Source organism: Bicyclus anynana, chromosome 1 (assembly GCF_947172395.1).
Source record: "Bicyclus anynana chromosome 1, ilBicAnyn1.1, whole genome shotgun sequence".
Taxonomy (NCBI): domain Eukaryota; kingdom Metazoa; phylum Arthropoda; class Insecta; order Lepidoptera; family Nymphalidae; genus Bicyclus; species Bicyclus anynana.
In genome coordinates this window covers 17,346,907-17,361,084 of record NC_069083.1, presented here as the reverse complement: position 1 = coordinate 17,361,084, position 14,178 = coordinate 17,346,907, and the positions used below count along the sequence as shown (strand labels likewise).

Here is a 14,178-nt window from a genome sequence, read left to right as displayed (position 1 = left end):
TATCAATGATACGGGGTCCCGGACTATGGGGGCCCCTTACGTGTGACAACAAAAAGTTAGTAAAATTGGTAAAATTAATCCACAATCTCACTTAATCATGTGCTTCCTGTGTGAAAAAAACTGCAGAGTGTTCACTTCAGGAATGACAAAAAAAGTAATCCCCTGTTTAAGCGGGCGTCCAAAAGTTGGAATCATTGTACCTACATAATTAAGTCATTGTCATATTTATTTTAAGTGAGCATTTTTTGTTTCTTTGGTAAGAAATCATGCCTTTTTGGGCCCCTCAAGTAATGTTGATACAGAGCCCATGCAAGGCACGCTACGCCACTGCTCACAGGAGGATTTCGATCTCGACATCGATAACAAGATAGTCTCACACTAAGGATACGAGTGCTCACTTTATAAAATTCACTAGCCTGTATGCTCGATCAATAATATTATTTGAATTGGTACGAGTACAATAAAGGCATTTAGCGCTGCATATGTACAGATTCGGGTCAAGCTTATTGAACTAAAATCGACTGACAAAAATAAAACAAGAGTTCTAATTTGTTAGATCACGTTCCAATTCTGAATGTCAAGTTATGTAGGTATTAATGAAAGGTGAACGGAATTTAAAATAAAAAAATGCGAAGGAATTAAATAGAGGTTTTTTAAAGTTTATTCCACTATATTTGATTTAGAATAACGTTACTTTAATGATTTTGATACCGCGAACTTTTCATTTGATACCCATATCGTAGGGGTTGAGTTGTTAAAATCCATTTTGTAACACCCGCCGCACTATATTGATCATCAGAAACAAACGCGTGTATTTGGACAGTGTTTTCGTTTAAGAAACATTTCTTTGCATAAACAATGACTACTTTTCGTTGGTCTTTCTCCTACCTCCAAATCCTAATAAAAATAAAGATTATTTCCACCTAATAAAAATAAAAAATATTTGGCCGTAAATAGCTTTGTTTTGTGGTTGACTGACATCAGCAAACCACGAAATACAAAACCATGTCAAGTTCCGAGCAGAGTCAATAACTCGGTTGAGTAGAACACGCGTCGCCACCGACCTGACCTTAGCCCATTGTCACTTTACGCAAGTCCTTGTCACTTGCTCTCCATCTTTGATTTTACGACCGTCAATGTTTAACTAAAAACTACACGACATTTAGAGTTACGTAACTCAGAAAGGTAAGAAAACCCGGCATGGCAAACGGCATGGTCTAATATAAATCCTTAAGATTTATATTAGACCATGCCGAGACCGGGAACGACCGTGGTGTATGTAAGTAGACGGTCCCGGACTGGACACAGTTTATGCACTATGCAATATAAACTACTTCATAAAATATCCATGTAAATAATACCTTTAACTTAAATTTTTTTTTTAAGTTAAAGGTATTATATTTTTCGGTTATTTACTAATAACCATGCTAAAAGCGTTAGCTTTCAGCGTTTCAGTTACCCAATATGGGTATACCCAACTTACAATATGGGTATCTTCAAGTCAAAAGTGAATAGGCATCTTCTAGGCAAGCGCGCTCCATTATAGGCCTCATCATCACTTAACATCAGGCGTGATTGCAGCTAAGCGCTTGTTTATACAAATAAAAAAAGCTATGCCTTATCAACATTAGATACCGACGTAGGTACCTAATTAAGAAAAGCATCACCAAAATCGAAGATTCGTTATAACTTTCTTCCCAAAAACATTCCCATTTGTGATTGCTTCTCCAAGTTTTAACTATGGTTAAGAAGGCACAGACAATGCTCTATTAAAATAATTTTTACTTTATAGTAAAGGTAAACAAATACTTACCTGTTTTATTTACTGATATCAATACCGACCTAGTTATTGTAAAGTTGTGCAACAATTGGTAAGTAAACACAAGTACTGTAGGTACTTATTAACGATTTGAAAGTGATAACTAATAACATTGAATATTTTATCACTGAAATTGACATTGAAACATAATTATGTACTTAAAAAATCCAATTTAGTAGTCTTATTTATTTGCCATAAACAATACATAAAAAGACACATCGCGGTTTCATCTGCGTAGTTCCCGTTCCCGTATGAATACGTGGATATAAATAGCCTGCAACAATCACAAATAGGTAAAGTGGTTTTCTGTTGGTAAAAGAATTTTCAAAATCGGATCAGAATCCAGAGATTATCCCCTACAACCTGTCAAACTTACAAACCTCTTTAGAATATTAGTTAAGTTAGTATTGTAGTGATTGAGTATCTCTACATATAATCAATGGTCTCTACATGTCGAATAAAAGTTGGGAACATATACTATACAAAAAAATTATATGTTTTTTTAATTTTTGTATGCTTGACACTTACTTTCCAAAGAACCGTCCATCAGTGGATATCCATCGATTGAAATTGTGAAAATAATATATTTTTTAACTAATAACAACGTTGCTAAGAAACTTATCGATATATTAGTTAAAAAGGTTGTTAAAACAAATTACCGAAACTCACCTTCGGCAGTAAAACAATTACACCACTACTTAATTATTTAAATAGCAATAGGCAATAACTCGCAATCTTTGTTTAACGCGTTCATTAAAAAGCAAATAATATTGCAAGGTTTCTGCATATTTTATTCTTAAAAAAATAAATGTTAGTACTTACTTGCCTACGCTTCCAAACGTACGGCTCTGTATTAATTTCTTGTAAAACTTTAGAAACGGTTTTCTGAGGTTAAGAGCTGATTAGTTTTACAATCGATCGGTATAGCAGTTTAAAAATTATTATTAGAAAAAAAAACTATTTTAGAAAATTCTGTTTTTAAGATTCTTCAAAATCTACTGCTCTTAAATTGGTTCATAATTTATGAGTTATATCTTACAAGAGCCGTGATAGTCCAGTGGATATGACCTCTGCCTCCGATTCCGGAGAGTGTGAGTTCGAAACCAGTCCGGGGCATTTCAAACTATTCAGTTGTGTGCATTTTAAGAAATTAAATATCACGTGTCTCAAACGGTGAAGGAAAAACATCGTGAGAAAACCTGTATACCAGAGAATTTTATCAATTCTCTGCGGTGTGTGAAGTCTGCCAATCCGCATTGGGCCAGCGTGGTGTACTATCGGCCTAACCACTCTCATTCTAAGCTCGAGCTCAGCAGTGAGTCAAATATGGGTTGATAATGATGATGATGATCTTACACACACACAGATCAAGGTCAACGATTCGTCAGGGACAGCCTCGTTAACTATTGTGTCCGCTTAAGTGGTGTCGACGGACTTTCAGAGGGCGTCCAAAATACGCGTCAGGGTCATTTATGATGACAGGCCAATGTTACATTTAGTGGTCAATGCTATCTGGTACTACCAAAGAGGTTATATATTCTTAGTCTGTCGCTACCACGTTTAACTAGCGGACGCCCGCGACTTTGTCTGCGTGGATATCAATGTAAACTTTCAACCTCTATTTCACCACTTTAGGGGTTGAATTTTAAAAATTTTTGAATCACATTATATTTCGCATTTTTTTATGATTTATGGACAAATTATTAAAACTGTAACTCTAAAAATGATGGACTTTCCACAAAAACTTTCAACCTCTATTTCACCCCCTTTTCTTTTTATTTTAGGGTCAAAAAGTACCCTATGTTTTGCTATAAGATCCGATTTACCAATAAATGGGATCTTATAGCAAAAAATAATCTCTTGAGTAATAAGTTGTAAGTTTTTATGAAAATAACTTATGTTGGTTGGCGTTTGCTCGTATTTATTGATCATTAATCATCGGCTAAACGAGACAAATAAGTAGTGATCTAGTTTCTTACTCTTTAATTAGATACTTAATTAAGCCTCTGATAGGCGCTATAAGGACGCTGACGAAGCTGACGTTTTGAATGTGTTTGTATAGTAACAGTGGAATTCATAGACGTTGTAGGGGCACCCCCAGGGGACCATTCACCCGCTGAGTGTCAAATTCTCGAACAAATAGAGGTTAACACGACACTGCCGCTGAATGATCTCCTGGAGGTGCCCCTGAAATAAATGAACTTTGACTTTAACTTTAAGTATGTATATAGTATTAGCTGACGCCGCGCGGTTTTACCCGCGTGGTTCCTGTTCCCGTAAGAATATGGGGATAATATATAGCTTATATATCCTCGATAAATGGGCTATCTAACATTGAAAGAATTTTTCAAATAGGACCAGTAGTTCCTAAGATTAGCGCGTTCAATCAAACAAACAAACAAACTCTTCTGCTTTATAATATTAGTATATATACATATACGGCCTACTACAGGGCCAGGCTTCCCTCCTGGTAAGAGAGGATATAGAGTTTAGACCCACCACACTACCCCAATACGGGTTGGCGGGCCCAGATCTCAAACCTAGGTCCGCACGATACGTTACCATAACCACTGAACCATATACCAACTTATTTTAATGCGTGCAACAAAATAAAGTAGGTAGGTACTACATAGTTAGCGAGTTGCAACGGACGTTCCTAGTGTCTACGTAGTATTCGCTCGCAATAGTGAAGTTGCAAATAGGGGAGGTTGCACAAATGAAAGGAAGTGGATGCTAATTATATAGTTCACTTTATTATACTTTAACTACTACACTTTACAACATGTTTCAACAATTCCAGTTGTATATTGTAAAAATAAAAATAAACTTGATGAAGTCATAAATCTAATCTACACTAAGAATATGTGCGCCTGACTTAAAGGTGGAACCCCTTACCTAAAGAAATCTCTGTGAGATAAATGGTTTGGTACCTACCGTCACGCGTGATATTCTAGGCAGAGGTTCCTAAACTTTCTTTTCTTATAGAGCACTTTCAAATTAAATGGTGCCGGTGGACCCCCTGCTAAATTTCTATCCAAAACTCGACAAAAAATGTGATTAGATTAATCTATGGAAATTTTCGTTAAAGCTAAATCAACAGCCACCACGAAATAACAATTTTATAAAAATTAGTGAGAATTACTTACATGCAATTGCACGTTGTAGACTCCTGAGGAAGCTCCGGTTTCGGGGTGAAACGTACGTAGAGAGTATTTTGTCGGACCTGGGTGACGTTGTCGCATGGGTTCGTCGACTTTTCGCGGATGATAGCAAAATAAATAAATCATTATATCATTCATGGTGAACTTCCGCAAAGTAACGCCTACTTCTATCCAATAATTAATTTTTTTTTTTTTTTTTTTTATGCAATATAGGCCAGCGCTTGACTACAATTAAGCCTGATGGTAAGCATTAATGCGGTCTAAGTTGGAGCGCGCTTACCTAGAAGATGCCTATTCACTCTAGCTTTGAAGGTGTCCAAATTGTATTTGTCAGGAAACACAAACGCCGGAAGGGCATTCCAAATTTTTGCTGTACGAATTAGAAATGTAGATGCAAATCTTTTCGTACGAGTTGCCTGGACATCCACAATATATGGATGCCACCGTTTGCGACATCTTGCTGTTCTGTGGTAGAAAGGGGAAGGAGGAACTAGATGGTGAAGTTCCTGAGCACACTCGCCAAAGTATATCCGGTAAAAAACCGACAGACAAGCTACATTGCGACGATGTTGCAAGGTCTGCAATTTCGCCTGTGTCAACGGTTCATTACCAATTATCCTTCTAGCGCGGCGATCTATCGAGTCTAATGCATCAAGCTGATATTTTGCAGAACCATCCCAAAGGTGACTGCAGTACTCCATACAAGTTCTGACTTGAGCTTGGTAGAGGGTGAGAAGTTGTTGGGGTGTGAAGTACCGCTTGACCTTATTCAGGATTCCCAGTTTTTTGGCTGCAATTTCAGCTTTTGATTCGATGCATTTCCCGAAATTGAGGTTGGATGAGATGGTAATACCCAGGAGCTCAATTTGATCGCTAATTGGAACAGATATACTCTGGAAAGTGGGAGCCAGGGTGAAAGGGCTCCTTTTCGCAGTAAATAGACATGCCTGAGTCTTGGTAGCGTTGAACTTAACCAAATTGGCATCACCCCAATCTGACACCATCTTCAGGTTCTTGTTCACGCGGTCGACCAAGGCCTCTCTGAGCTCAAGAATCTCAGCACCGCTGGCTCTAGGGCTAGATGTGTAACTCTCCGACACAGTGCTGTCATCTGCATACCCAAAGATACCGGGATTGAGCAGATCGTTGATATGCAGCAGAAAAAGAGTAGCGGAAAGAACAGATCCCTGAGGTACACCGGCATTGATATCCAATAAGTCAGAAGAGCAGCCATCAACGACTACTCGAAATGACCGTTCCCTCAGGAAATCAGATATCCAGCAGCAGAGATCAGCGGGTATTCCGTACGCAGGGAGCTTACTGAGAAGACTGACGTGCCAGACCCGGTCAAAAGCTTTTGAGATGTCTAGGGATACGGCAAGTGCTTCCCCATGTTTCACAATGGCTTCGCTCCAAGTATGTGTAGCATACACCAGAAGGTCACCAGTAGACCGGTTCGTACGGAAGCCATACTGCCGATCAGACAAGATGTCGTTTTCCTCTAGGTATGCAAGGAGCTTGCCATTAATAACCCGTTCCATAGCCTTGCAGAGCATGGACGTGATGGCTATTGGTCTATAATTGGCCGGGTCAGCGCGACTTCCCTTCTTTGGTACTGATTGCACATTCGCAACTTTCCACGATTTAGGGACTTGAGCTGAATGAAGAGAAAGGCGGAACAGGCGCGTCAAGATTGGAGCTAACTCAGGGGCACAATTCCGCAAAACCACTGCAGGTATTCCATCCGGGCCACTAGCCTTATTCACGTTGAGGTTACGAAGGACTTTAAGAACCTCCTGCTGGTGGATACGTACTTCCGACATAACGGAGTCACACGAAGGAAGGATAGGTGGTGAAGTATTTCCAGCATCTAAACGTGAATTTTCTGCAAACAGAGAAGCTAATAGGTTAGCTTTATCTGTCGCAGCAACAGCCAGCGATCCATCTGGTCTCAACAGGGGCGGTAAAGAAGGGCGGCAGAAATTAGATTCAACCGACTTTGCAAGGGACCAGAAAGCCTTACTACCACTGGGGTGCGTAGCAAGCTTACGTCCCAAGCGGTTAGTGCGGTCAAATCGAGCCCTTTTTAGGACCCTTTTGTACGACTTGGCGGCAATATTGTATTCCCTTTTCAATTGCTTTGCATTCGAAGCTTTTCGAGAGCGAGCACTCGCCCACGACACAAACGCCGACTGCTTTCGTGCTTCCGCAACTGCACATTGGACATTGTACCATGGGGGAGTTTTACTATTGGGCGCGACGTCAGAAAACGGAATGAAGTATTCCATTGCCTGACATATCACCCCAGATATTGCACTCTCGCAGTTTGAGGGGTCATTGGTAGAAAAACAAACCTGCCGCCATGGATAAGATGCGAAAAAATGTCGCATCTCATCCCAGTCTGCTGACCTGTATCGCCAAACTCGTCTCTTAGTGACGGGGTTAGAGGCGGGAGGGTAAAAGTTGGAAACAGACTTCACCAGACAGTGATCGGAAGTGCCAAGGGGAGCTGCAACTGACACCGAAAAACTTTCTGGATCTGTGGTCAGCAGAAGGTCTAAACAGTAGGGAGTGTGCCCGTCGACATCCGGTACTCGGGTGGCCTCCTGAACATGTTGTGTTAGGTCAAAAGAAAGTGCAAACTTGCGTGCCTCGCGACCAGCATGATCAGTATCCAGGTACGGAAACAACCATTCCCCATGATGGGCATTAAAGTCCCCCAGAAATACCAGCCGAGCAGACGGATATCGACGTTGAACAGTATTGGCAGTTTCAGCAAGATAACTGAACAACCGAGTTGTCTCCTGGTCACCGCTATGCGAACGGTAGACACAGGCATAGACAGTTTGTTCTACGCCAGTGTCCACCAGACACCACAGAACAGAGAAGTGTGACACCTCCAAATTACGAAGACGCTGACAGCAAATATTGTCACGAGCGTACAAGCAGACTCCAGCGTGAGGTGTAAATTTATGCTCAAACGAATATCCGGGATACTGCAAGTACGCCACATCTGCTGGGCATTTTATTTGCGTCTCCGTAAGGAAGAGCATGTGCGGCTTTATGGTCTCAAGGTGGTGGTGGACCGCTACGAGATTTGAGTGCAAGCCTCGAATATTTGAGAGGTGCACTGAAAGAGAGAGGTGGTGCAGCCGCTGTGTAAACCGATTACTATTTTTCTTTCTCTTCATTATAGGGGGGAGTGAATAGGATGGAGATGTGGTAGTTGTATAAGGTGCTGCATTCTAGACTCCGTGACTATTGTTGCGGAAACGCTAATGGTAGACCCAAATTGGAGACCGCGGGGACGCCCGAACCCCCCTGGGAATCGCCATTGTGACCTCTCACCGGTTGCCAACCGGCACAATGGAAGCCATCCCAGGATTTTTCGCTAGTTGGCGGGGCAGCCTTTTGTAGGTGGCTAACCTACAATCGGGCCCCCTACTAACTGCGGTCGGTTATTACATGGTTAATTAATTAATTGATTGTGCTGTGAGTAGATGACAAAAAGTAAAATGTAATTTCAGCCAACTTTAATGTTTGATATTTTTATATCACGTCAACGTAGACCGCTGAGTCTTCCGTAGACCCCCGGGGGCCGCCTCCAACTTTTCAGTTATGTGCATTTTAAGAAATTAAATATGTTTAACATGTCTCAGACGGTGACGGATAAACATCGTCAGGAAAACTGCATGCCGGAAAATATACTTAATTCTGTACGTGTATGAAGTCTGCCAATCCGCATTGTGTGGCCCAATGCGGATTGGATTGGTGTGTGGTGGACTATTGGCCTGACTCCTCTCATTCTGAGAGGAAACTCGTGCTCAACAGTGAACCAAATATGAGTTGTTAATGATAACCGTCAGGCATCAGGTTAGTTTTCACTTTTTAGTGTAGTACTTTCCTGTGATTTCTGAAGTCGGTTGAATTCTCCTATCCAAGTTTCTTAGTCAAGCCCTACTAGTATCAGTACTAGTTGAATTAGCTACCGCATGACCAGCGCAGCCTTAAATGTCCTAACTCCTAGCGTATCTATAAATCCACCAATAATGTAATCGTGCAGTTTGTAACCGTTGAATTACCAAACGATAAGTTTCCACTAGACGTATACGCAAGTCTCAGGATACCAGTTTCGTTTACGTAAGCAGGAACAGTTACATTACACCAGGAATTGATCTTACGGTGCGTTACGTAACGCAGGGCAGGTAGGGTTAGCTAAGAAATGCCACATCGATCGATTGAATGCATATGTTTGTTATTCGTAATATAAATTATTCATGTTATATTATAAATTCAATAAACAACCTTGTTTCTCTATTACGTTTTCACGCCTAAGCCGTTGAACTAATTTTGTTTAATTTTAGATTGAACAGTGGAGAAACAAAAATCAAAATTCATTCATTTCAAATACTTAACCCTAATTCGCACGAGAGTTTTTTCTACGGACGTTAAAAAAGCGTTCAAATACAACAAATGCATTAAGAAGTACGTTCACAAGACAGCGTTTTTAAAACACAACCCTTTTTTCGAGCAGTGTTGCATTTTCAATTTTGAAATTTTCATTTAACTTCATACGATATCATAACGTCCGTTTAAACACTCGGGTGCGAATGAGGGCATAAGGCTTAGTTTACAAGCACTTTTGAAACGTCAGGGTTGACTAATTTATAAAAACTCTACCACAGGCTCGGAAGGCCGGTTCTGCTGAAGTGTTGGCAAGAAACTGAGCGATCGCTCTTTTAAAAAACTATAGAATATAAAATTATTTTTTACAATTGTTAATATCATTACAAAAAGCAATATTTTATTATCACAAAAGTAGAGTGAAATTAATTAAACAGAACTTTTCAGGCAGATACATTCTCAATCTAAAACAGATTGAGAATCAATTTCCCAATTCCGGGATAGAACTACTGAGAAAGAAAAAAAAACTGAATATTTTCAATCGCAAGGGTTCGAACCCATTGACTTTATTTATTGCCACATTTATATTCTCCACTAAGCAATAAAAACTTTAAACATGTACCTAGGTAGATATCAATGTTGTTCAAAAATTTCCGTAATTGGCCGTCTGGTCGAATTTCGGTCATCAGTCAATACTTCCTAGCGGATTCTCGTGATTACGTCCACATAGAAAAAACACAGAACTGAATCCAATGAGATTTTTAAAACAGCTCACTCGCGTATAGTTATCGCGTATAGGTAGCCTGATGTTATATAGTCTAATAGCCTACAAAACTTACAGATTTTTCTTAATTCGAACCACGAGATTAGTGCGTTCAAGCAAACAAACAAAATATTCAGCTTCAGACAGAGATACTTTTAAAATGTCTCATCTCTGGAAGATCTTACAAGATTAAACAAAAAGATTGGATGGACCTTTATTACAGTCTTTCTTGATGAGTACTGTTTACCAACAAGGAAATTAGAAATGAAGGTAGAAAACGCATGTTATTTCATAACTTATTTATTGTTTGTTTATAAAATGTTATAACATATAAAGTTATTAACCATATCTGATTGTTCTAAACCTATTAATCAAAATTTTAATTCATTTAAAAACAAGTTAATTATATTTAGGTGTGACATGACTAGTGATTTATACCCTCATTTTTATTTTTTTTTGTTGGTAAACCGTACTCATCAAGAAAGGCTGTGGTATAAAAGCTATTGCAGATGGATTTGGGTACAATTTCAACAGATTTTATGACACTTTTTGACTGCAATACGTAGAAAATGCGTGTCACGTATGGGGCGACCGTCTAACTAGTTTTACGATGTTTTTGTACCTTCTGTCCATATCTCTTATCTGTGAACATTTATCTCGGGCACGTTCTGTCTCAGTATTATACCACAGAATACCTACAATTATATACGTATGCTACAATAGTACAAGTAAGAACACGTGGAAATGCATGCAATGCAATTTACTTTTTAGAAGAGATGCAAAAGTGACTATTGAATTTTAACTTTTCTTTCCAGTCGAGCTTGCACCTACACCAACGACGTAAAAAATAAAAATTCAACTTTTGAAAATCATTTTCATTTTGAATACTTATTGAAAATTGAATTAATGGCGGAAATAGCAATCAATCGTCAGCTTGAAACCATAAATAAAAGAATTATTTCCATAAATAATCCTCCTTGCGTATTCCTCATTATTGAAGGTCGTGACCCCTAACACAAGCTTGCTTCTTGACGATGTAGCGCCATGTGGCTCGGCTTTTTGTGACTTGCAGAGCTTCGTGTACCTTGGTGTCGAGAGTGGCGCAGATTTGGTCTGACCAATGCATCCGGCTACGACCCCGAGGTCTCTTTCCTTCCACAATCCACAATCACTAGTGAAAAGAAAATACTAAAGACCAGCACATTACATATTTTATTTCCTTATTTTACCTTACAATGTTATCCTATTCGTAAACTCATCGTATTTCCTTATTTTACCTTACAATGTTATCCTATTCGTAAACTCATCATTAATCTGAACCATTCTAGCCTAATCACAATAATAAATTGAACAATAGCTCACCAAATTCAACCACGTTTGTAACAGAAACTGCGTTAAGTAACATGCATTTGAATTTATACAACAGCCAAACTTCCACCAAAAATACACCAGGAGTCCGAGATAGTAAAAAGCCCCAAGACAACACACAGCTCCCTTTTATAGATTTTTGAATATTAATAACAAAAGCAAATTGACGTTCTCTATTTCAATTTCAGTTTAGAATAATTATAATTTATTTTTAATTTTTCAAGTAGGTTTAATAGATACTTTCCGAAAACCATGACACTAGTTTCTCTAAGTTATCTCCTTCTCTCCTGGCAATGTGGCCGAAGTATTCGAGGATCTTTTGAAGACAGGTGTATCTGATTGTACAGATAGTATAGTTAGATATTAATGATAATGACTGGTACCTACTGGTTTACGTGATCTCTGAGGCACGGGGGTGTAATCCAACGAGCTGAGAATTTCTACTGAAAATGTACAAGAAAGAAAAGTTCAGTATTTTAGAGCCCGACCCAGGACTCGAATCCCAGACCTCGTAATCTGAAGACTCATAGGCTAACCATTGGACCAGCGAGGCATAGGCACAACAGATCCAAAGCGTAGGCTTTAATTGCCCGAAGGACAACAGCGCCAGCGCCTATGGGTAATTTGGTGAGTACCTATAGATAGATGATATTTATTTTAAGTAGAAGTAAGTTATACAAATATTTATTTTAAGTAGATAGGTATTTTTAAGTGGTAAATATAAGTAGCGGTTTAACACTGCAAGTGGGTTGCCGCCGTTGCTCGAGACCGTTGTATACTGTGCCGTTATGCTTGGAAGTCCATGCAAGAGGCCTAGTCCAGCTGTGGACGTCTATCGGACGTGAACTTGATCTGTTTAAAACTATTATTATAAAAAGACTAGCGGGCCACGTCAAGCCTCGTTTTGATATAAGTGCACTTATTCTCTATCCCTACTTTACCCTTCTATACCTCTACCCCTACCCTACCCCTACCCTACCCCTGCCCTACCCCTACCATACCCCTACCCTACCCTACCCCTACCCTACCCTACCCCTACCCTACCCTACCCCTACCCTACCCTACCCCTACCCTACCCTACCCCTACCGCTTGACTCTTAAACGTTTGTATGGGAAATAGAAAAGGGCAGTTTTTAGGGTTTTCCCGGAAATTATTTGATTTTTTCTCACCTTTTAAACCTTCCCTATACCTCCACGAACATTTCAAGACCAAGATAAGATAAATCCGTTAAGCCGTTCTCGAGTTTTAGCGAGACTAACGAACAGCAATTCATTTTTATATATATATATATATGTATATATAGAAATAAAATATATATAGATATCTAAAAATAAAACGAATTCATCGGAATACCTCAAGATAATCCAAAATATACATATTTACACTTTACACTTTAGTGTTCTGTGGGTGCAACATTTAATAATATACCTAGTGTTAATAATAAATAATTAACGGCCTATACATGCTTAAGTATAAAGATGAAGGTGCCATTTGGAATTTTACTAATATAGAATTTTCTTGTGTGTTGGTATGGACATCGTGTGACAGATACTTGTAAATCTCCGAAGAGATCTCACAAGTCTCACAAATTACGAGTGGAAATAAATTTAAAGTGCCCTTTAAAGCCGAGCATCAACATTCATTTATTTATTTCGTTTATTCATCTATGTTACATTTCCATTATAGTAAAAGATAAATGTCATAAATTAAATGTCAATAATTATTTCAATGGAATGGAATGGAATGGTGTTGAACTAGAAGAGAGGTGGATTTATTCTTTTTCGGTCAAAAAGTTATTAGTATATACTACATACTTTAGTCAAGTCAAGAATTTCTAGCAGGTAACAGGCAGGTTTTGCTCCCTATTTAACATTTTAAATATTTCGTTCCCTATCTAATAGTTTAAATATATTACCAGTTTTTGAAATTCGCTATTTTATTCTAAAAATATACAGGTGTTATATTGAGAGATGCTAAACAGTTTAGCAGATCATAATTGATTGCACCTACAACTTTTGCACTATGACATTTTATTAACCTTCGACAACCTCCAATAAGATCCATGCATATTATAAAACAAAGTCCTACGCCGCCGTCTGTCTGTCTGCTTACAATACACTCTTACTCGTAAACTACTGAAAGCATTTTCATGAGGTGTTCACTAATAGAGTGATGAATATGGAAGCCTATCCTTCCTCAATATCTTAGACCTTTATACTATTATTATTGGAAAGATTTGATGGTTTGTTTGTATGTTTTGAATTTACTGTTGGGAAGCTACTCTCTCCCCGAGTGCTATAGACTATGTTTTATTTCTGTATTCCTACAGGAACGGGAACCACGCGGGTGAAACCGCGCGGCGTCTACTAGTAATAAATAATTTGTTAAGTTTTCGAGTGTACTTTATAGTGTTTGAAATATGACAGTAATTCTTAGACGCGTCGGAAAAACTCTATCTGCCTAAGAATTTTTACGCGGGAAAAGTCGCGGACTTCTATTATTGAAATAAAAATAATAGACAAAGTTGACTTAAAGATACAAATAAAAATCGCGAGACGCTAGTAGCAATTTACACAAATTAACATTTAATAACTGCACCTCATCTATTGTCCTGTAAAACGTACTGCTGGGAAATCAAGGTTGACTTATAATTTTTTCTTAT

The 14,178-nt window shown here is 38.7% G+C and overlaps 1 protein-coding gene across 1 annotated transcript in view; it reads right to left on the bottom strand.

Annotated features, from left to right (window-relative positions):
- Window positions 1-14,178, bottom strand: part of LOC112054493 (calaxin) — a 292,161-nt gene that overhangs the window by 174,657 nt on the left and 103,326 nt on the right. The gene's annotated exons all lie outside the window — the stretch shown is intronic.